Source organism: Silene latifolia, chromosome Y (assembly GCF_048544455.1).
Source record: "Silene latifolia isolate original U9 population chromosome Y, ASM4854445v1, whole genome shotgun sequence".
Lineage (NCBI taxonomy): Eukaryota > Viridiplantae > Streptophyta > Magnoliopsida > Caryophyllales > Caryophyllaceae > Silene > Silene latifolia.
This window is the reverse complement of record NC_133538.1, coordinates 266,776,329-266,799,791: the sequence shown is the minus strand read 5'-3', so window position 1 is coordinate 266,799,791 and position 23,463 is coordinate 266,776,329. Positions and strand designations below refer to the sequence as shown.

The 23,463-nt window shown below is 39.6% G+C and overlaps 1 non-coding gene across 1 annotated transcript; it reads left to right on the top strand.

Annotated features, from left to right (window-relative positions):
* The first annotated feature begins 23,097 nt into the window (after positions 1 to 23,097).
* LOC141634820 (small nucleolar RNA R71) lies at positions 23,098 to 23,204 on the top strand. Its single transcript, XR_012539540.1, has one exon. It is a non-coding gene; the product is annotated as a small nucleolar RNA R71 (small nucleolar RNA).
* Positions 23,205 to 23,463: the final 259 nt, after the last annotated feature.

The following is a 23,463-nucleotide window of genomic DNA, read 5'->3' as shown; positions in this document are numbered from 1 at the left end:
ATGTGCATGATGGATGTTGTTGCTTAATTTTTGAAAATAGTAACATATGATTATGAATACTGGTTTTATGAGTTTTGGACTGCTTTTGTTTGCTTGGTTGTTGTTTAAGTTGTTTGGAAGTAAAATCAAGTAGTTGTGTTTTTTTCGATTATAAAGAGGTTGTCTTTAAACTGTTATAACTTGATATGCATAAATGATTTTGATGTGATTCCAATTGGAGGTGATAGCTTATCCTTTTACGATTCTAACGATAGGTCACACGCCCAAAACGACCAAGAAATGAGTGAGTTATGACTGTTTTACGAAAACTGGACAGTGCTGAGAATTAGAGTACTCGATCGAGTATCCTTGGTACTCGATTGAGTAAGGGGGCACTCGATCGAGTACCTTAGCTACTCGATCGAGTAGCCCTGGTGATTTCTTTTACGTGCTTCTGATCTTCACCTACTCGATCGAGTAAGTCCCTTACTCGATCGAGTGGCCTGTACTCGATCTAGTGACCCCTGTTTTGGGTCATATGCTTATCTTTTGACATTCGTTGCATATTATGTTTAATTCAAAGTTGTTATTTTACTTCTTTATGCATTGTTTTACATGTAAGTTGGTCTTGATACGTAAGTTACCCAATCTTATGTGGTTGTGCTGAGAAGTGGAAAAAGAAAAAAAATATTGATGAGCTGATTGAGGCATGGTGCAAGTTTTGGTGAGACGTGGTGAGTGATTTGTTCGCGAAATTGAGTGATGTAAAAGTAAGTGAAAGTGGGCAAGGGATGATGTGGGTCTAAGGAACGTGAGAATGAAAAGATTGAAAGGAAGGTTTGGATAGTGGCAACTTGAGATGTGTAAAGAATTATGGAGTGGGATGGTTAGGAGTCGTGTGGGTTAAGAATATACATAATGAAAGTTCGTTTTAAAGAGGTTGAGAAGAGTGGTATATAGTGAACTTTATGGAGACATGTTGCGAGGTGGATTTGTAGACAGTGAGTGAGTTTGGGAGATTTGGTTTATTAAGAGGTGAAACTACGTGTGATTTCTTTGGGCATTTAACGGCATGAAATTAAATGAAGTTGTTTAAACAGTGAACGTTGATTTTATGGATAGGTTAGTGACAAGTGTGAGCGATAGCATAATAAGAGAAGATCCATGGTAAGAAAGAGTGAGATGATATCGACATGAAATAATGGGATTTGAGCTTTGGCGGAATGAGAAGGTAATTGGAGCACTAAAGGGTTAGGTAGAAGTAATAAGGAGTTGAGATATTAAATGGAATTGTTGAGTATAAAGAGAAAAGAAGGATAAAAGTAAGCTGAGAAAATTTTCACCGGAGTTATGTGATATAAAGGTAAGGAATCATCGAAATGTGTGATATGATCATGAGGATGTTAGTTAATGGTTATATGGGAGCTTCAGGACAACATGATTAATAATAAGTTTCGAGGAATTAAGGGAGTAGGAGTTAGTGGAGTATTTACACGATATGAGATTTTTGGTGGAAAGTTAGATGACGATACAATTAAGATAGTATTGGGAATAATGTTGAGGTAATTTTGTTGATGGGTTTGATGTTCTTTATTTGGGGATGTTAACCAAAGATAGGAGAAAAACCGTGTTGTTTTGATACGAGTGTAAGAGGTTTGATATACGAGCAGTGGTGGTATTGTGGTGTTGTCACTAGTGGTTAAGGGTGATGACAGATAAGAAAGACAACAGTCCTAGAGAGGTTGATTTTACAAAGGCCGGATTGATATGTATGGTTGTAAAGGAGTATAAGATGTGGTTATACGAGGCGAGCGCTAGTGGTTGAATATTAATGGTATGGCATGAGGTGATGGTTATGCGAATGGGAAAATATGTTATGAGGGGACTATGAGTTAAGCTCGGGCGACAGGTAACCTTTATCGAGTGGTAACTTACGTGATCAGGATTGACTAGTTGGATGTGATTATGGGTCTATGATGTGTATAAATGTTTGTGTGAGGTTCTGACCTCACGAGAAGCGGTATGGTGTGATAGTTATAAAGATGTTATATGAATATTTGTGATATATGTAGGGTACGACAATCTGATGGAATGAGGCTAAAAAGGTAATAATTTGATTGATTTGGCATGGCTAGTTATAATTTTATGTGTATTGATAACACATGCGTATTCCGTGAAATGGTAGAGATGATGTTCATGAGGTGCTTATCTGTTTATCCATATAATATGTTGCGTTGTGATTTAATGAAGTGTATTTGAGTAAGTTTTTCTTGTCTGAGAAGTTATGCTGAGTCAGTGTTTATGGGTTTGAGTAAGTTGTGATGTCTATTGGTGCGGTTGTGGTGCCTCAGGTGGTGATCCGGGCACGGTATTTAGTGTTGTGATGCGGGTATTTTCGCACTGCGGTGTGGTTGTTGGTGGCGGTGTTGTGATGCCGTCACCGGTTGTGGTGGAGTAGGCGGGATGATTATGATTCGAGTTTCGAAAGTACATACCAGTCATACATAGATTGTTGTTTTGTTTGATGTTGATTCCTGTGAGTTTCAGTTTGTACATATAGACAGTTGTTTTGTTATCGATATTTCTTACCAGTTAGGTTTTGTAATGAGGGTAGAGTATGATATGAAAGAGAGTTGTACATATTTTCGTTGTTGTCATGGTATAGTGACATTCTGTTGATGGGACACAGTTGTGAGAAATTGTTACAGTAATTTTGATCTTGTTTTAAGATGAGGCATCGGTAGTCATAGTCATGGCAAGTGATTCGTAGAACATGTGTGGTAATGATCGATATATGCGGGTAGTTCATAATCCTTTGTTCAGACAAAGAGTGTAGGGTGTTGAATAATAAGTGTCGTGTTAAGTTATGTATAAGTCTTGCATAATGAAAAGAAAGGAACTTGAGGATCTAGTGTGAGTGTACGTAACAAGTCTAGATCGTGAGTTATGCTTTTGCCGATAAGCGTTTTAGATAGTTTATATAGAGAGGTGTGTCATGTTGCGGTAATAGGGAACAAGTGAAGTTTTGGGTTAAGCTAAGGATTTTGTGGTATAGGTTAGGTGGTGTGACGAGTGAAGTGAAGTATGAGAGTTGTTTAAGTAAGAGAGCCTTGGATATGTCCATGGCGAGTGTTTAGATTATAGGTGGTTATCTTTGACATGCGGTGGTGATGAGGATAATGAAAAGATATATCTAGGATTTAGTATTAGCGAGTTACGCGGACGTAACATTTATCTTAAGAGGAGTAGGATGCGATAAAAGAGATTTTGATGGGTGTGCATATGGTAATATATTTGGAAGTTTGAATCTTGATGTCGAATAAAAGGTTGATTCGTGTTGTGGTTAATTTTGTTAAAGGTCATGACCGTGCTTGTAGTAGTTCGATGTTTAGGAGTGTGAGAATATTTCACCAGTGTTGACAGTTGGATGATGATGTTTATGAGTGTTAGTAAACTTCGAGGACGAAGTTCCTTTTAAGGGTGGTAGAATGTAACATTTCGTTTGATGTCTATGAGTGTCTTGATTTTGGATTTGATCGTGGATGATACTATGGAGCTAGCAGCGTTAGTGGATAGTAGTTGGTGGTGTTCGGAGTTGGTGTCGAGAGAGAATATGATGTAGTTGATACGATATCGTGAGACATGTTGTGGAGTTAAGTATAGTTGGTGGTGTAATACTCCGTATTTATAAGTCTTGGGGTACTCTATCGAGTAGCCCTTACTCTGTTGAGTAAGGGTAGGTTGCGAGATAAAATAGTTTCTGACCTGTTGGGTACTCAATCGAGTAGCTGGGGTACTCGATCGAGTAAGGGGGTACTCGATCGAGTACCTTGGGTACTCGATCGAGTGTCCGGTTTTACGGGGAGTTTTCTCGGGTTTTGTTAATTATGCGATTAAGGTATTTAAACATAGTCGTCATTGTTTTAAATCACTTTTACAAAACCTAAAACCCTGTTTAAGAGAGAAAGCAACCAGTTCATCTTCCTAATCGCATCCTTAGCAATTCCGGAGTTCGACGGTCGAGTTCTTGTCGTTATTCGTATCGTTGAGTTCCCTGCGTCGAGGGTAAGCTTTTAATATAATTTTTATAATGTTTTGTTAAGTTTGGTTAAACCCTAATTTAGAGATTGGGGGTTTTGTGTGTAGTTTGTGATGTGTAGCCTCTATGTGTTATATGATAGGAGGAGGGTTCGTAGAAGAGACTTTTTGATACAGCTGTTGATACCGTCTGACTGTTGTGCTTTCCAGGTAGGATTTCCTACTCAGTATTAGTCCCATAATGGGATATTGGTGATGTGTTGTATTTGGTTGTTTGATATAATGATTGTATTGTGTTTGTGGTTGTGATTGTTGATGGTTCTCGAGATGCGTTCTCGGTTGAGTGGGGTCACTTGTGGGAGTGACTTCACGCCCTAGTTTCGCCCTTCGTGGAACCCGCCACGGAAGGGGATGTGCACATTAATGGACGGGGTTATCGCTCGGTATGATGAGCGGGGCTTAGGTGGGAACGCAGCTGCGGTCCCCATCGCGTGGGGGTCCATGGATACCAATGATTGAGATGATTGGAATTGGTTGGTTGTGTGTGTGTGACAGTTAAGTGTCATCTGTTTATCTTTATTGTTGATATATGTATTGAATTGTGTGATTAGTACGACCTCGTTTAAATGTTTTAAAAACGTGGTGATCCATTCGGGGTGGTGAGCGGTTATTGAGCGTGTGTGATATGACGCGTATGGGATAGCCGGATGAGTCATCACGTGGCGATTAGAAGTCTTCCGTTGTGTCGACGAAGTCTAGTAGCTTTGATAGTTTTAGTCAGAGACCGTATGAGAACCTTGTAATTCCTTTTATTAGTTTTGGTTTGAACATGTAATCACTTAATCTATAATTACTTTAAAAGTACGTTTCTTTATTGTCTTATGATATTCAGTACCTCGGGCAACCGAGATGGTAGTATCCTTATACCTGAGTGGTCCTGGTAAGGCACTTGGAGTATGGGGGTGTTACAAATGGTATCAGAGCGACGATTTTGGAACCTGTAACAAATGAACATAATGAACATAGGGAGTCTAATAAAATGAACCTGGTGTATGTGTAATGGGAGCCCCGGCTGATGCTAGGTTTTGGGTGAGTAGGCGCCCTCACTTCAAAATCTTGGCCCCATGATACTTAAGCCAGTCACATGGTATGGGAACATGGAGTCCGTGTGTATATGTGCGACGTGTATGTTAATTGTCTTTGTATATGGTTTGTTGAAAGCATGTTGCATGATAGTTGGTTGACATGTTGGTTGGAATCGTTGGAAAAGTATATGAGAATGATGAATGATATGGTAGAAAAAGAAAGTAGTTCGTATATGATGATGTGTGATGAAGTGGATTTGTAATGTTGTTGTATTAGCAACATGGAAATAGGATTTGTAGTGTATGGGTGTTGTTTGTGTTATGAAAAGTTATGAAAATTTAAAACATGCGGGTAATACATGATTGAAAGTTGAATGTTATATGAGCATGATAGATGGTAATGTTTGACTTTTGGTAAGTAGTAACATGAAGAATAGAGGTTCAATGATATGTGTTTTATATAACGAATTGGATGAAAAGCATGATGGTTGTTTATAACGTGGCACTTGATAACTCGAAGTAGATTATTTTGTTAATTGTATGAGGAGTCACGCAGATTTGAATGCGTAGTTGTAATCATAATGTTGAAATAATAATGAATGCATAGTACGTTAGGGTATGTGAGATAACATTCGGGTAGTATTCACGAGTCTGCATGACTCGATCGAGTGGGTTTGATTCGATCGAGTGGGTACTTGTCGTTATTTTGACCAGAATCGTGTTTTTGGGCACTCGATCGAGTACCTCAGGCACTCGATCGAGTAGCCGGGCTACTCGGTCGAGTAAGTCGAGATCGGAAGGTCCATTTGGGTTAAGAGTCGGGGCACTCGATCGAGCATGTTGGGCACTCGATCGAATAGCCTCAACTCGATCGAGTAGGTTCTGGTGCTCGATCGAGTGGGGTCTGTGCAGGTCATATGCGTATTTCGGGTCATATGTTTGTCTTTTGACATTCGTTGCATATTATGTTTAATTCAAAGGTGTTGTATTACTTCTTTATGCATTGTTTTACGTATGTGTTGGTCCTGAAGCGTAAGTTACCCAATCTTATGATGTAAAGAGTGGCACTATGATGAGTATGAGTTCGGTGGGGAGGACATGAGTTATATGTGATTATGATAGATGGTGGAAAAAGAAAAGGAAGATTGGTATAGTTTATTGAGGCATGGCGCACGTTTTGCGAGACGGGATGAGTGATATGATTGTGTGTTGAGTAATGTAAAAATAAGTGAATATAGACAAGGGATGATGTGAGTATAATGAACGTGAGAATGAAAAGATTGAAAGTAAGAATGTGGATAGTGGCAGCTTGAGATGTGTAAAGAGTTAAGGAGGGAAATGGTTAGGAGTCGTGTGGGTTATGGATTTATGTAGTGAAAGTTCGTTTAAAGGGGTTGAGAAGAGTAATATATAGTGAACTTTGTGGAGACATGTCGCGAGGTGTATTTGTAGACAGTGAGTGAGTTTGGGAGGTTTGGTTTATTAAAAGATGAAACTACTGTGTGATTTCCTTGGGTAATTATCGGTATTAAATGAATCCTGACTTCTAGAGATGTAAAAAGGGGGATGCAATTGTTTGAACATTAAACGTTGGTTCTATGGATAGATTAGTGGCAAGTATGAGTGATAGCATAATAAGAGAAGATCCATGGTAAGAAAGAGTGAGATGATGTCGGTAGAAAATAATGGAATTAAGTTTTGGAGCAACGAAGGGGTAACCAGATTTCTAAAGAGTTAGCTAGAAGGAATAAGGAGTTGAACTATTAATTGGTATTATTGAGTGTAAAGAGAAAAGAAGGATAAAAGTAAGCTGAGGAAAATGTTCACCGGAGCTATATGATATAAAGATAAGAAATCATCGAAATATGTGATGGTATCACGAGGATGTTAGCTAAAGGTTATATAGGAGTTTCAGGGCAACATGATTGGTAATGAGTTTCGAGGAATTAAGGGAGTAAGAAGTTGGTGGAGTATTGGCACGATACGAGATATTTGGTGGAGAGTTGGATGACAATACAAATAAGATAGCATTGGGAATAATGTTGAGGTAATTTTGTGGATGGGTTTGATGTTCGTTATTTGCAATGTTAACCAGAAATGGTAGAAAAACCATGTTATTTTGATATGAGTGTAAGAGATTTGATATACGAGCAGCGGTGGCATTGTGGTGTTATCACTAATGGCTAAGAGTGATGGAATATTAGAAAGGTAGCAATTCTAAAGAGGTTGATTTGGTAGGGACCTGATTGTTGTGTATGATTGTGAGAGGGTATAAGATGTGGTTAGATGAGGCGGACGCTATTAGTTGAATAGTGAAGGTATGGTTATATTTGGCGGGAAGTGATGGTTGTGCGAATGGGGGAATATGTTATGAGGGGCATATGAGTTAAACTCGGGCGGCGGGTAACCTTTTTCGAGTGGTGACTTACGTGGTCGGGATTGACTAGTTGGTTGTGATTACGGTCCGTGATTTGTGTAAATGTTTGTGTGAGGTTCTGACCTCACAAGAAGTGGTATGGTATGATAATTATAAAATTGTTTTATGAATGTTCGGTAATATATATGTTGGACACGGTAATTTAATTTAATGATATCCAAAAAGGTAATAATTTGATTGATTTGACATGGCTAGTTATAATTTTATGTGTATTGATAACACATGTGTATCCCGGAAATGGTAGAGATGATGTTCATGAGATGCTTATCTGTTTATCCATATAATATGTTGCGTGGTGATTTAATAAAGTGGATTTGAGTAAGTTTTCTTGTCGAGAAGTTATCTTTGAGTCGGTATTTATGGGAATTGTATGCAATTGTGATGTCTATCGGTGTGGTTGTGGTGCCTCGGGTGGTGCGGGCACGGTACATAGTCTTTGTGATGCGGGTATTTTCGCACTACGGTGTGGTTGTTGGTGGCGGTGTTGTGATGCCGTCACCGGTTGTGGTGGAGTAGGCGGGATGATTATGATTCGGGTTTCAAAGTACATACCGATTATACATAGATTGTTGTTTTGTTTGATGTTGCTCTCTGCGAGTGTCGGTTTGTCTTTGATAGACGGTTGTCTTGCTTATTCATGTTTTCTTTACCAAGTTAAGTTGGGAATGAGGTAGAGTATGATGTGAAATAGAGTTGTATATGTTTCGTTGTTGTCATGGGATAGTGATAATCTGTTGATGGGACACGGTTGTGAGAGGTTGTTACGGTAATTTTGATCTTGTTTTCGGATGAGACATCGGTAGACATGGTAATGGAAAATGATTCGTGGAACATGTGTTGTAATGATCCGAAAGCGGCAGGTAGTTCATAATCTTTTGTTGAGACAGTGAGTGTAGGGTGTTGGGGAAATTAGTGTCATGTTAAGTTGTGTATGAATTTTGCGGTAATGAAAGAAAGAACTTGAGGATCTAGTGTGCGTGTACGTAACGAGTGCGGACCGTGAGTTATGCTTCCGGGAGATAAGTGCCTTACGTAGAGAGGTATGTTGTTTGGCGAAATAATGAAGAGTGGGTATGGTGATTTGCTACGAGTTTATGGTATAGGTTAGGTCTTGTTGCCGAATGAGTTGAGGAATGGGAAATGTTTATGTATGGGAGCCTTGGATATAAGAATGGTGAGTGTTTGGTTTATAGACGGTTATCTTTGACATGTGGTGGTACGAGAGGTAATGAGATATAGATATGGTTTGGTATTAGTGAGTTACGAGGACGTAACATTTGTCTTAAGAGGAGTAGGATGCGATAAAATAGATTTTGATGGTTGTACATATGGTAATATATTCGGAAGTTGAGTCTTGATGTAGAATAAAAGATCGATTCGTGTTGTGGGTGATTTTATTAAAGGTCATGACCGTGCTTGTAGTAGCGTGATGTTTAGGAGTGTGAGAATATTTCGCTAGTGTTGACGGTTGGATGATGAGGTTACGAGTGTGAGTAAACTTCGAGGACGAAGTTCCTTTTAAGGGTGGTAGAATGTAACATCCCGTTTGATGTCTATGAGTGTCTTGGTATTGGATTTGATAGTTGATGATATTATGGAGCTAGCAGCATTAGAGGATGGTAGTTGGTTATGTATGGAGTTGGTGTCGTGAGAGATATATATGTGGTAAATACGATATAGTGAGTCATGTTGTGGAAGTAAACATAGTTGGTGGAGTGGGTGTTAAGAGTTCATGTTCTATGTTCGGTCGAGTTCTTGAGTCCTTAGCTAAGTTGTTGTGTCTTGGTCGAGTCTGTATAGTTGTTTTTATGTATGGGTTGAACTTCGGGGACGAAGTTCCTTTTAAGGAGGGAAGACCGTAATACTCCGTATTTATAAGTCTTGGGGTACTCTATCGAGTAGCCCTTACTCTGTCAGTAAGGGTAGGTTGCGAGATAAAATAGTTTCGACTGTTGGGTACTCGATCGAGTAGGCAGGGGTACTCGATCGAGTAAGGGGCCGGTACTCGATCGAGTACCTTGGGTACTCGATCGAGTGTCCGGTTTTCGGGGAGTTTTCTCGGGTTTTGTTAATTATGCGATTAAGGTATTTAAACATAGTCGTCAATGTTTTAAATCACTTTTACAAAACCTAAAACCCTGTTTAAGAGAGAAAGCAACTAGTTCATCTTCCTAATCGCATCCTTAGCAATTCCGGAGTTCGACGGTCGGTTCTTGTCGTTATTCGTATCGTTGAGTTCCCTGCGTCGAGGGTAAGCTTTTAATATAATTTTTATAATGTTTTGTTAAGTTTGGTTAAACCCTAATTTAGAGATTGGGGTTTTGTGTGTAGTTTGTGATGTGTAGCCTCTATGTGTTATATGATAGGAGGAGGGTTCGTAGAAGAGACTTTTTGATACAAAATTTACCGTTGATCTTAGTCATTGTTGTGCTTTCCAGGTAGGATTTCCTACTCGGTATTAGTCCCATAATGGGATATTGGTGATGTGTTGTATTTGGTTGTTTGATATAATGATTGTCTTGTGTTTGTGGTTGTGATTTACATTGATGGTTCTCGAGATGCGTTCTCGGGTGAGTGGGGTCACTTGCGGGAGTGACTTCACGCCCTAGTTTCGCCCTTCGTGGAACCCGCCACGGAAGGGGATGTGCACATTAATGGACAGGGCTATCGCTCGGTATGATGAGTGGGGCTTAGGTGGGAACGGCTGCGGTCCCCCATGGCGGTCAGGTCCATGGACATCAATGATTGAGATGATTGGAATTGGTTGGTTGTGTGTGTGTGATTAAGTCATCTGTTTATCTTATTGTTGATATATGTATTGAATTGTGTGATTAGTATCGACCCGTTTAAATGTTTTAAAAACTCGTGGTGATCCATTCGGGGTGGTGAGCGATTATTGAGCGGTGTGATATGACGCGTATGGGATAGGCGGGATGAGTCATCACGTGGCGGTTAGAAGTCTTCCATTGTGTCGACGAAGTCTAGTAGCTTTGATAGTTTTAGCTGTAGACCGTATGAGAACCTTGTAATTCCTTTTATTAGTTTTGGTTTGAACATGTAATCACTTAATCTATAATTACTTTAAAAGTACGTTTCTTTATTGTCTTATGATATTCAGTACCTCGGGCAACCGAGATGGTAGTATCCTTATACCTGAGTGGTCCTGGTAAGGCACTTGGAGTATGGGGGTGTTATAGGTGGAGTTGGTGTTAAGCGTTCATGGTTTCATGTTTGGTCGGTTGGGGTTTTGTTTTGAGTTCTTAGTTGGTTGTTGTGTCTTGATCGAGTTAGTATGTTTGTTTTTGAGTATGGGTTGAACTTCGGGGACGAAGTTCTTTTTAAGGAGGGAAGACTGTAATACTCCGAATTTATGAGTCTTTGGGTACTCTATCGAGTAGGCCTTACCCTGTCGAGTAAGGGTGAGTTGCATTTTAAAATAGTTTCTGACCTGTTGGGTACTCGATCGAGTAACTAAGATACTCGATCGAGTAAGGGGGCACTCGATCGAGTACCTTAGCTACTCGATCGAGTAGCCGGTTTACGGGGGATGTTTTGTCGGGTTTTGTTAAATGATGCGAGATAAGTATAAAAGGTTGTCCGTCACTTTTCTTAGTTTCTTTTATCTTTTCTAAAACCTAAGTGAGGAGAAAAGGAGTTACGTAGTTAAATCATCATCGCATCATTAGCAAATCCCGGAGCTAGAGGTGTCGGATTTCATCGTTGGTTATACCGTTGAGATCCTTGCGTCGAGGGTAAGATCTATGTACCCTTTTTACTGTTTTTCCTTTAAGTAGGTTAAACCCTAGTATGGGGATTTGGGGGTTTTGTGTAGATTGTGATTTGGTAGTGTTTATGTGTTTGTTTGATAGGAGGAGGTTTTGTAGAAGAGCCTTTTTGATACAGCTGTCGATACCGTCTGACTGTTGTGCTTTCTAGGTAGGATTTCCTACTCAGTATTAGTCCTATAATGGGATGATTGTTGATGTGTTGTGGTTGGTTGAATAATATAGTAATTGTATTGTGACGGTTTGTTAATTGTGATTGTTTGTCTCTGGTTCTCGAGGCGTGTCCTTGGCTGAGTGGGGTCACTTGCGGGAGTGGCTTCACGCCCTAGTTTCGCCCTTCGTGGAACCCGCCACGGAAGGGGATGTGCACATTAATGGACAGGGTTATCGCTCATTATGAGGAGCGGGGATTTGGTGGGTACGGCTGCGTCCCCACTCGCGTGGGCGGGTCCAGGTGGACGATCGGTGATTGAGATTGTTGAGATTGGTGTGATTGTGTGTGTGTGACGGTTAAGCTGTCTGCTTATCTTATTGTTGATATATTGAGTTGTGTGATTAGTCTTGACCCGTTTAAATGTTTTAAAAACTGTGGTGATCCATTCGGGGTGGTGAGCGGTTATTGAGCGGTATGGTATGACGCGTATGGGATAGGCCGGGATGAGTCATCACGTGCGCTTAGAAGTCTTCCGTTGTGTCGACGATGTTTTATAGCTTTAATAGTTTTAGCGATGAGACCGCCGAGAGTCTTGTATTTCTTTTTATCAGTTTGGTATTGCTATGTAATCACTTTAAACTTTATTTTCTTTTAAAGTTGTTTCGTTATTGTCTTATGAATATCATGCCTCGGGTAACCGAGATGGTGGCATCCTTATACCTGAGTGGTCCTGGTAAGGCACTTGGAGTATGGGGGTGTTACATGAATCCAGCTGCATAATTGCTCTGATCTGTTTGATGCTGGCTTCTATCCCCCTCTTGGTCACCATGTACCCCAGAAAGTTTCCAATGGAGACCCCGAAGGTACACTTTGTCGGATTCAGCTTCATCTGGTATTTTCTTAAGGTGCTGAAAGTATCTGCCAGGTGCTGGTGGTGTTGTGAAGCTTGCTTTGAGTTTACAACCATATCGTCGATGTATACTTCCATAGTTTGGCCTATTTACTCCTTAAACATCATGTTCACCAGCCTCTGATAGGTGGATCCTGCATTTTTAAGTCCAAAAGGCATGACGTTATAGTAATAGCACTACTACAATTTTCCTCTAAGAGGACGCTCTTTAGAGTACGGTTGCGGACGAAACCGTCTTATATTAAGTCAATTGATTTAGCGCCAGTAGTGATTACATACCTATGGCGGTTGATAGGGACACCCATCCTTATTGTAAAAGTAAGGAGGACGGTTGGTCAACAAAACCGCCTTCTTATTAATATACAAGACGGTTACTTTACTGGACCGTCGTCTATTGTTTTAATAGTGATGTTCCAAATTCTAACTGCGATACTCCATCAGTTCATCATCATCTTATTCAAACACAATACAGAAAACCCTTATACCCTAAATCATAAACCACCCTCACCGTCATCCCTGACGCGACCACCAGCGCCTCGCAAACCACCGCCATGACTTTCTCCTTCATCACCGCCCTAACACAACACCGTACCACTGATCACCGCCAGTCGTTCATTGCCTTACCGAGGTGTGTGTCAATTTTCATATTCTTCATTTAGTACCTTATAAATCGTATGATTTAGTACAAATTAATTTCGTAAATACCATAATTGAACAATGAAATCAATTCTGCATATCATATTCTTCATTTAATTTCTGATAATTTGTTAATCTTCTTGTGCTTATCTGAGTAATTGTTGATTTCGTAAAAGTATCTACTTATTTTGTTGCTCCAGCTTGTGCTTTTCCCCAATCCCCTGAATCCCTTAATCTGCTTGGGCTTATCTGTGTAGTAGTTGAGTTTGTTGCTCCATTATTTCGTTAATCTGCTTGTGCTTATCCACTGATGTAGTGAGGTTCGGTGAAGAATCGATAAATCTGGTTGGGGATGTATAATGCACAATAATCCTGTAAAGAGAAAAACACATAAAAATATCTACCTTGTATATTTCCTCAATGTGAATAGAAATTTTTTTGCAGAGGTCCATTCCTAGTCACATAGTGTGTTCTAGAACCGAGAGATGTTATATGAGGCATAAAAACATTATGGAAGATGAAACAAGTTGTTTTCAGATAATCAAGTACTTCAATCCATTAAATTCTTACAAGCAGCATTAAAGAATGTTTTTAAAAATTTAAGGGCTTTAAAATTTAAAATTTCTACCATATACGGATATACCCTTTCTTTCTATAAATCATCTACAATACCCCTCAACTTATTTAAATTTCTAAACCATAAACTAAGCTTATCTTTCCGTCTATTTCTCTGTTAAACTCGTGACATGGACTAATGAGCTGGATGTCTAGCTTAATTAAGTGCAGCGTTTTTCTACTGCCACTCTCAAAAATACCACTTCATTTGTTTAGTATTAGCCTGTGCATTCCTTCTTCTCTTAACCTCCCTTTAATTCTAGTTAGTTCTTATTTTTTGTTCTCCTCTTTTTGATCTCTATATCTCCCTCATAATTATTCTTTTCTGTACCATGTTCGTATCATCTTTCAGTAGGTCTTATTTAAGACCGTTTTAAGTTAAGACCTCTCACAAGCCTCCTCTTATTATTGCTTATTTAATTCGGAAATGAGAATCATCTAAACTTAGGACAGTCTTAACTAAGAATTTGTGATCTTCTTTTGTTAAGTTTCTGGAATTGAATTAGATGATGTGAGTTGTTTCTTTACTGCAAAAATCTGAATTGAATCAGATTATTGATAGCAGTGTAAGGTATAACAGAATCTGCTAACAAGTGATTCTTACGAGTTTTTTGGCCTGATTTTGGTAAGACTTCATAGCCATGACAGCCTGCTTAGAAATTGCCATTTCATTAGAGTTACATCATCCTTGAAATCATATGCTTTTAGGCATCATAAACAAAACGGAGAGTAGGGAGTTCAGTGTTATAAGGAGAATGTAAGATTATATGGTAACTGACAACACTTAACTATGGTATATTAAAGAGAAAATATAATTAACGACTCATAATGAAGTCAAATATATACATTAAGATACGATTTAAATTGCATACAACAAATGATAAAGATGAAATTACCTGCTGGATGAGCCATTGGCAGGGGAATAAAGTACCTCATTGGTCAAAGTCGGAGCTATATTCTATTTTTCGGAACAATTGTCGTTGGAAGCACCTAGACCAAAACACAATTTATAGCTTCACAAACAACTCTACAATTAGTAAAGAGGCAAGTAAAGGTCGGATCCCAAGGGACGGGAATTGAAATGAGATTTCTATTGAGACTAGTGGTGTCTTAGGGGTGTCACAATTTGGGTTGATGTAGAAGATCACTAAACTAAATAGCAATGAAAGTAAACAAGCAAGATGAATTGAAAGGGTTGTAAACAATTGATAAAAAGCACTAGGGTGTCATGGGGTCATAGGGGATTCATGGGAATTGATCATACAAACATGTTCTCAAATTATAAGCAAGCAATTATCGTTGTGATGGATTGAGTTGGGTTATATCTTACAATCCTAGGAAAGTTTGGGTCCCGGAGCCGAATCGATTAGATTGTACAACACCTACAAGTCGACTTAGTCTTCCCTACTCAACAACATGCATGGTCTAATGAGACTCGAGTTGGTTTATGTCTTACAAGTCTCATTGAAAAGATAAGTGATGGTTGTAAATGCAAGGATTCATAGCCTTAGCATTTCATCAAACATAACATGTGCATGAGTTGAGATCAAACAAGCAAGCAAATAAACTATGAAACCATATTAATTTAAGCATGAATCATTCCCCATGTTGGTTTCCCCTAATTACCCATTAACCCTAGCTATGGAACTACTCACTCATTATCATGTTAAACATCCTAGCAAGGTTGTCAATCATACCAACAAAGTGAAACATGATGAACAAATGAAAGTAATTAGCAATAATTAAAAAGGGATTAAGAGAATTATACCTACTAATGATTCCAATAATAAAGCAAAGAATAATAGAAGTACTTGATGCTTGATTGAGAGGTTGTCAATCTCCCAATAATAACCCAAATAATCTTCAATTACCCAAAATAAAGGATGAACAAAAGAGAGATTAAGGAAATAAAACTTGTATTAAAACTTGATTAATTGTTGATTACAAAACTAAAGAGAGATTTGATTGATATTAACTACTCTAAGAATTGATAAGAAGAACATGCTCTTCTAATTAGACTAATGGGGTATTTATAGTGGAAATTAGGTGGATGTATTAGGGTTAACTAAGGGCTTAAATGACGATTAAGTCCCTACTTAGGAAAACACCGGTATTTTCTGAAGGAAGGGCATCTTTCTTGAAGCTTGAAGAGACGAATTTGCGCTGTCTTGGAATCCGTGCGTCTTAGGCACGGGACCGCCGGATTCCTGTGTCTCTGCCCGGACGTCTTTAGGAGAAGACGGACGTCTTTGGGAGAAGACGGACGTCTTCTGGGTGCTGCTGCACGGGCGTCTTTGATGGAAGACGCACGGATTGTGGTCCTGGGGACGGGCGTCTTCAGGTCAATCCGTACGGATTGCTGCTCCGCCTTGTTTCTTCTTCTTTTCTTCCCTTTTCTTCATAAAATCCTTGGGGATATGCAAGGATTATTCCTCATCATTGCCCAACTATTATAATATGTACAAAGGCCTTCTAATATTGTCTCTCCTTGATGCTTGGTCATTGTATTCAATCAATTTAGTCTCATTTTGCCATGAAAATGCAAGGTTTTCACTCCTTTCCTACCAAGGACACAAAACCTCAAAGAATATGTAAAACAAAGAACTAAAGACAATAAATGACCCAAATATGCACTAAAAAGCATGGGAACAAGGATAATTCGGAGACTAAATGTGCGCTAATTATGGTCACATCAAATATCCCAAAACCGAACCTTTGCTCGTCCCGAGTAAAGAGGTGACAAAGACTAGGACCATTATTTAAACTAACCTAATAACATAGCCGACATGAGACAATTAGCGGGTCTCACTCCGCCCCTTTAACTCACAACAAGATAACCATGAGGTAGGATGCCTTCTTGCAAGGCAAGATGGGTCTTGCCAAAATGGCGACACATCCAAACATTAAGCACACAAAATCAAATAATGGATGCATCTACAAAAGGTATAGCCACTTCCTCATCAAGTGGCGGAGGAAACTAAAAGAGAACAAATTTAAGAGCATATATTCCCTCACAAATACTAGTTCAACAAATTACTAAGGCTAAGAGGATGGCACTAAATCACCTCCAAATGGTGTTAAACTAGACTACTTTCGTCCTCAATTTCCAAATACTTTCATCAAGAGCGATCGGATGGTATGGAATGATGATCCCCATTATGCTAGTAGCATATGACATGACAAGTCTCGAGTTCTCTACAAAAGTAAAGGTCATGGATCGTCCCAAGCTCGAGAAAGTGGCTTGAAAAAAGGGCTTTTTGGGAATGAAATGCTCAAATCGTTATAAACAAGGGTGGATATGACTAGCATTCAAAATTTGACCTCATTCGACTTTCACATTTCAAAAATTAGAGATGGGGTTTGTCCCTTCCGTGCTAATGTCCTTTGCTTTCGCCAATCGCTTATTAGGCAGCCGGTTAACCTCTAGACAATAGCTTTTCGGGGTGATAGTCACTCTATCTTTGGGCGGTTGAATTCACAACCGTGTGGGGGCCCAATTCAATGGATCCGTCTCCAAAGCACATCGAAGTGGTACGCCTCCATCAAAACAACTAAAATTCTCAATATTTCAACATTTCATAACATTTGAGGTTTCTTTGGCAATAAAACGTTTCCACATACAAAATCTTTGAAATGAGCACTTCAAACTTATTGATAGAAAGTATTTTTGGGTTGCCGTACCACAAGGTCAATCAAGGTCACCTAGACAAGTTAACCAAGTCCACATCGCATCACGGGGTTGGATAGGTGACTCACATGCAAACCCTTGACTAGGCCTTGGGTCATGGGTCGAAAGACACTAGTATGACACAATCTAGGGTGTTTTACAACCATTCTAGTAGGCGATGTCTTAAGTTGAAAAAGTATTTGTAATGGCTTAGTTGCTCTTGTCAAAGTTCTCAATTAGGCACTTTTCAAAATATTTCATCTAAATGCAACTAAATGTCATGATGCAACTATTATATACATCCTAATGCAAGTGATTCTACCAACTAATATGACATATAAACTAAATGCAATCCTAAGTTCACATTGTTATACCGCATCAATCAAAATAAAGCCACATAGTCATTAACATAAAGAGGAAAAAGGGGATTGGAAAGATCATACCATGCGGTCTTCAATATCCTCATGTCTCGGATGTGGCGTAGTCGATCAATGTGAACAAGGATAGAACAACCACAATATATAGAATAATATATACATGACTACACTACAAAGGAAAAGAACTTGTTTTTGGTTTTTCAATTTTTTTTGGATTTTTGAATAAAAGTTAGGTTAAAATTCCCCATCCCCACACTAATATGGGCATTGTCCTCAATGGCCAAGATGATGGGAATTTATGCAAACATGATGCATGATTTCTACACTAAATGCAAGCTACACTAATCTACACTACATGATGCATGGTTTTTGTTTATGACGGAGAGGATAATTTAGATTACCTCCCGTTGTGTATGTATGTACTTCCCCAAACCGAGTTAGACATTATTGCTAATGTCCTAAGGTTGGGTTTAGTTCATGCACACACTATGCAATGCATGAAACTAAATTTGTCATTTTGGATTTTTAAAAAGTGGGAACAATAAAATGAGAACACCTCAATGGGCCGAGGTGTTAGTCCTTTATGGTGCTAGGACTACTCCAACAATGATCAAGATTAATAAAATACAACAAAGAGAGAAGTAGAGAAACCTCAAGAGGGTAGGAGCCTCCATAGTTTGCTAATCTTCCATCATATCATCACTATCATCATCTTCCTCACTAGAAGTGGACTTATCACCACTTCCCTCTTCACTTTCTTATTCACCTTGCTCATCATCCTCTTCTCCTTCTTCACTAGCTTCTTCATTAATGTTATCATCAACCTTTTCATCACCGACAACCTCATTATCACCCGGAAACTCACCCCTAGATGTACTCGAAAAAAAGACTTCCCTATCCGCCCAACTAGGCAAAGGACATGAAGGGTCAAGTATTCCTTGCCTAGCTAAGTGAAGGAGGGGTGGATATTGGGCTAAGTAAGCATCTTCCCGGTCCTTGAAGGCTTGCTTGTGCATCTCTTGCATAAGAAGAGTCATATAATCTTTGCTTGCTTCAACACCTTCGGGCTTGAACTCTTGGTACTTGAAAGGATAGGGTGGTGTGACAATGGAAGAGGAGGGCATTTCAATTTCACCCTTTTGTTGTCGGATAATGTATTAGGCCTCTTTTGAAAGGGGAAGGAGATAGTTGGTCCGGTGGACACTTAAACGACAAATCTTCGAAGGCAAAGTAAAAGATCTAGCCTCACTAGTGAGCCACCCATACTTGGTGTCAAGAGGGTTATGAGAGACCCACTTGTACTTGTTTATCATAGTATCAATATCAATGAGATGACCACCCTTCTTTGCCTCATACTTACTATCCTTGTTGAAGTTAGGATCAAAGTATTTAGCCAAAAGAGTGACTAGACCTCCATTCACAATAACGGTAGTGCCTTGCTTCCCACAATCAACGTTTAGCCATCTATCCACCAAAAGTCTTAGGGAGTTGAAAGGCTTGGTGAATTCCCTTCCAATGTTCAAGGCCGACTCAAGAAGAACAAAATCGAGTTTGGTGAAATGCTTGGTGTCCTTTCTTGCAGTGATGGTGTTTCCTACAACCTTGTGCCACACTCTAATGCCCGGATGGTGGACTAATAGAGCGCGACTAGCATGAAAGCTCTCGAATTTCCTTCCGGAAATTGCCTCCCAAAGGGGTTCGGGATCATATTTGCCAACATTCTTGAAATAACTCGGTGAATCACTAAGACCCAAAGCTTTACCCATTTCCTCAAACGAGATGCGCCTACTAACATTAGCTAGGCGAAACTCGATGGTTTCCATAGTCTCAACCTTGTTAACTTTCAAAGAACTCAAAAATTCTAAGGTAAGGGAGGGGTATGTCAATTCTTTTGTTGTAAACAATTTCTCCAACCCCATGGCTTTAAAGAAGGCTCTAGTTTGCTCAAGGACACCCAACTTATCTAAGGCATCTTCACAAATAAACTTGGTGGATAGAAATGAGTTACTAGCAAACTTGGCAAAAGTGTCCCTATGGGATTTGGAAATGAAAATTACCTCCGGATAATTCGAAAGTTGAGCAATTTCCGGAGTAGTAGATGTTGTTGCTTCCATGGAGGTTGTTGTTGTTGCACCTCCAAGTTTGGGCTAGCCACCACCATAGCCAATGCTTTCTTTGCTTGAAGACTCTTTTGTCTTGATAAGAGTGCCTTTGCCTTTGTTGCTTTTGTTGCTCCCTTTGTCTTTGCCATTGATGAATAAACCAAAAAGAGTGAAAAATCTTCAATTTCTAGTGCACCCAAATCGATTTAAAGATGAAAGGCTTTGCCTTTATGAATTCAAAAATCGACTCAAAGGTTGAAGATTTTGTGCTTGGTTTTGATTGTTGTTGAAAGAGGAGTGATTAATTTGTTGTTAAAAGGATGTTTTGATTTGATTTTGGTGAATGTTGTTGAGGAATCTAGTTTTTGTAATGGAGAGGATGAGGGTTTTGGAGTTATGGGGTTTATGGGTAGTGTTTTGAATGAAGGAATGAGGAAATGAATGTGGGATGGGGTTTATAATAAACCCGAAAATTTTGAAATGCAGGGGGAAGACGGGCGGCTTTCCTTCGGGACGCCCGGAATCTGCCTGTTCTGGGTTGGGAAATTCTCGCCTAAAGACGGGCGGATTGCAGTAAAGTCGGGCGGATTTGAAAACACGGGATGGGCATCTTTCAGAGAAGACGGGCGGATTCCTTTCCAGGGATTTTTCTCGTTTTTTCTCAGCCAAAAGACGGGCGTCTTCTCTTTTAGGACGGGCGTCTTTATGAAGACGGGCGGATTCTACTGCAGGATGCCCGGATTCGTTAACAGTCACAAAATTTCAGAAATTCAGCTCAGAAGGACGGGCGTCTTCTGCCCAATATGCCCGGATTGTCTGAAGACGGGCGGATTCTCTTGAAACCGCTCGGGTTCTACCCCTTTTACCCGGATTCAGTTTCATCCGTGTACCTTGCATATCCCTTGTCATTTTTCATTCTTCAAAATCTCGTGTTCTTCATTGTGGGGGCACTACTAAGGCATGAATAGCCTAGGCAATTGCTATCCCCACACTAAGCTAAAGCACTACACACCAATTAAAATTATTAGTCCCTCCCTCACTTCTCTCAAACATGATAATTATCTTGATCAAGGCATAAAAAATCCAAAAATGACAAAAATGCAAATTAAGAATTAAAATGCAAGTTAGGGAGTTAGAAATATTTACAAATGGTGGTTTAGGGAGGACTCCACCAAACTCTCATTCTTGATGAGATGTCAAGGGGGCATGTCCAAGGTGTTATTGATGTTGCTCAACACCTTGAAAAAGTAATCAAAAGCTTGTTCATTGTCGTGATAAAGTTCTTCAATAGATCTTTGTCCTTGTTGCCGGTCTTGATCGATAGCATTACCAATATAGGAATTGAAAATCCCTTCAAACTCATCGTCCCAAAGACCACAAACTTCATCTACTTTATCACTAAAGATCTCTTGAGTTGATAGAGACAACTCTCCCATTGTCTTGCTTTGGCCAATGCGGCCATCTTCTTCATTGCTTGACTTTGGTGAGCTTTGCAAGCTCTCTTTGTTACAGTTCACTTGCTCTTTGAATGGAGCATCTTCAATTTTCTTCTTCCATTAGAGTTCCGACTTCTTCCTATCATCCTTCCGGCTATAATGATCAATCATGAAACATGATTCATGTAAACGGGGAGCTCTCATAGTTTTGTCAAGATTAAAAGTTATACTCTCATCTCCCACTTCTAGAGTGAGCTCTCCATGTTTCACATCAATCACCGCACCCGCGGTATGTAAGAAAGGTCTTCCTAGAATGATTGGAATGTTGGAATCTTCTTCCATATCAACAATGACAAAGTCCACCGGGATGAAAAATTTCCCAATTCGTACGGGAACATCTTCCCATATCCCTAATGGTGTCTTCGTCGATCTATCGGCCATTTGGAGTGTGATATTGGTGCATTTAAGCTCTCCCATCCCCAACCTTTTACTCACCGAGTACGGCATAACACTCACACTAGCCCCTAGATCACACAAGGCTTTGTTGATCGTGGTGTCGCCAATGGTACACGGTATTGAGAAGCTTCCCGGATCCTTTAGTTTTGGAGGTGAACCCCCTTGAAGTATTGCACTACTCACCTTAGTGAAGGCGATAGTCTCAAGCTTCCGGATCGACTTCTTCTTTGTGAGGATGTCTTTCATGTATTTCGCATAGGTCGGCACGTGATTGATTAATTCTGTGAAAGGAATTGAGACTTCCAAATTCTTCACAATTTCCATAAACTTTCCAAGTTGGTCATCAAATTTGGGCTTGGCTTGATGACTTGGAAAAGGAAGTCTAATCACAATGGGCTCCTTCTCCTTGACCTTGTCTTCATTTTTCTTTGAAATTTCTTCTTTTGATGATTCTCCATCTTTGGAGTTTTGCACAATTTCTTTCTTATCACTAGCTTCCACAACTTCATCCTCAACTTGCTTCTTCGGTGCTTCATACCTTGTACCACTTCTCAAGTGAATGGCACTAACTGTTTCATATCTTGGGGGATTACTTTGAGGCGATAATTGTCCCTTTTGTCTTTGTGATCTTGAAGATGCTAGTTGAGTCAATTGGGTTTCCAACATTTTGGTGTGATCTAGGATGTTGTTGATGGTGGTTTCCTTTGCTTGACTATCTTTTTGCATTTGAGTGAAAAATTCTTTTTGATTCTTTTGCATTTGAAGGACCGCTTTTTGAACATCAAAACCTTGGTCATTTTGTTGATTGTATGGATTTTGATTTTGGTAACCTTGGTTTTGGTTGTAAAAGGATCTTTGATTTTGGTTTCTCATGGGAGGTGGGGTGTATGTTGTTTGAAGGTTTTGAACATTTTGGCTTTTGTATGAGAGATTTGGATGGAATTTGGTGTTTTCATTGTAATAGTTAGAATAAGGGGTACCACTCTTATATGCTTGGAAAGCATTCACTTGTTCATTTGTTCCCCTACATTCACTTGAGTCATGTCCCAAAGTTCCACAATTCTCACATATCCCACTTGGGATTGATGAGGATGCCGTCATGGCATTAACATGATGCTTTGGTGATTTCGAGGCTTCTTCAAGTCTAGCCATAGCTTTTTCAAACTTCAAATTAATGGTATCAATGTGAGCACTAAGTTGAGCACCCAATTGAGTAACGGAGTCCACTTCATGCTTTCCTCCTCTAATAGCCTTGCGAGGTCTACTATATTGTGAGTTATGGACCGTCATTTTCTCAATTTTGTTCCAAGTTTGATTGTCATCAACTTCGGTGAACATTCCATTTGATCCCATGTTGAGAATGTTCCTTGAATCTTCATATAGACCATTCCAAAATTGTTGTACCAAGAACCACTCGCTAAGTCCATGGTGAGGACATGAGCGACAAATTCCCTTGAACCGCTCCCAAGCTTCATACAAAGATTTTTCATCCCTTTGCTTGAAACCCGTAATTTGAGCTCTTAGCATGTTCGTCTTTTCCGGTGGGTAGAATTTTTTGTAGAAAGCTAGAGCCAACTTCTTCCAAGAATCAATTCCGAGAGTGGCCTTATCAAGGCCCTTCAACCATTGTTTCGCGGTGCCAATTAGAGAAAAAGGAAATAAGACCCATCGAATTTGGTCTTAAGTTACACCGGTTTGAGAAATCGCATCACAATAGTCACAAAAGGTCTCCATATGAGAATGAGGGTCTTCACTAGGCATCCCCCCAAATTGGCTCCTTTCGACT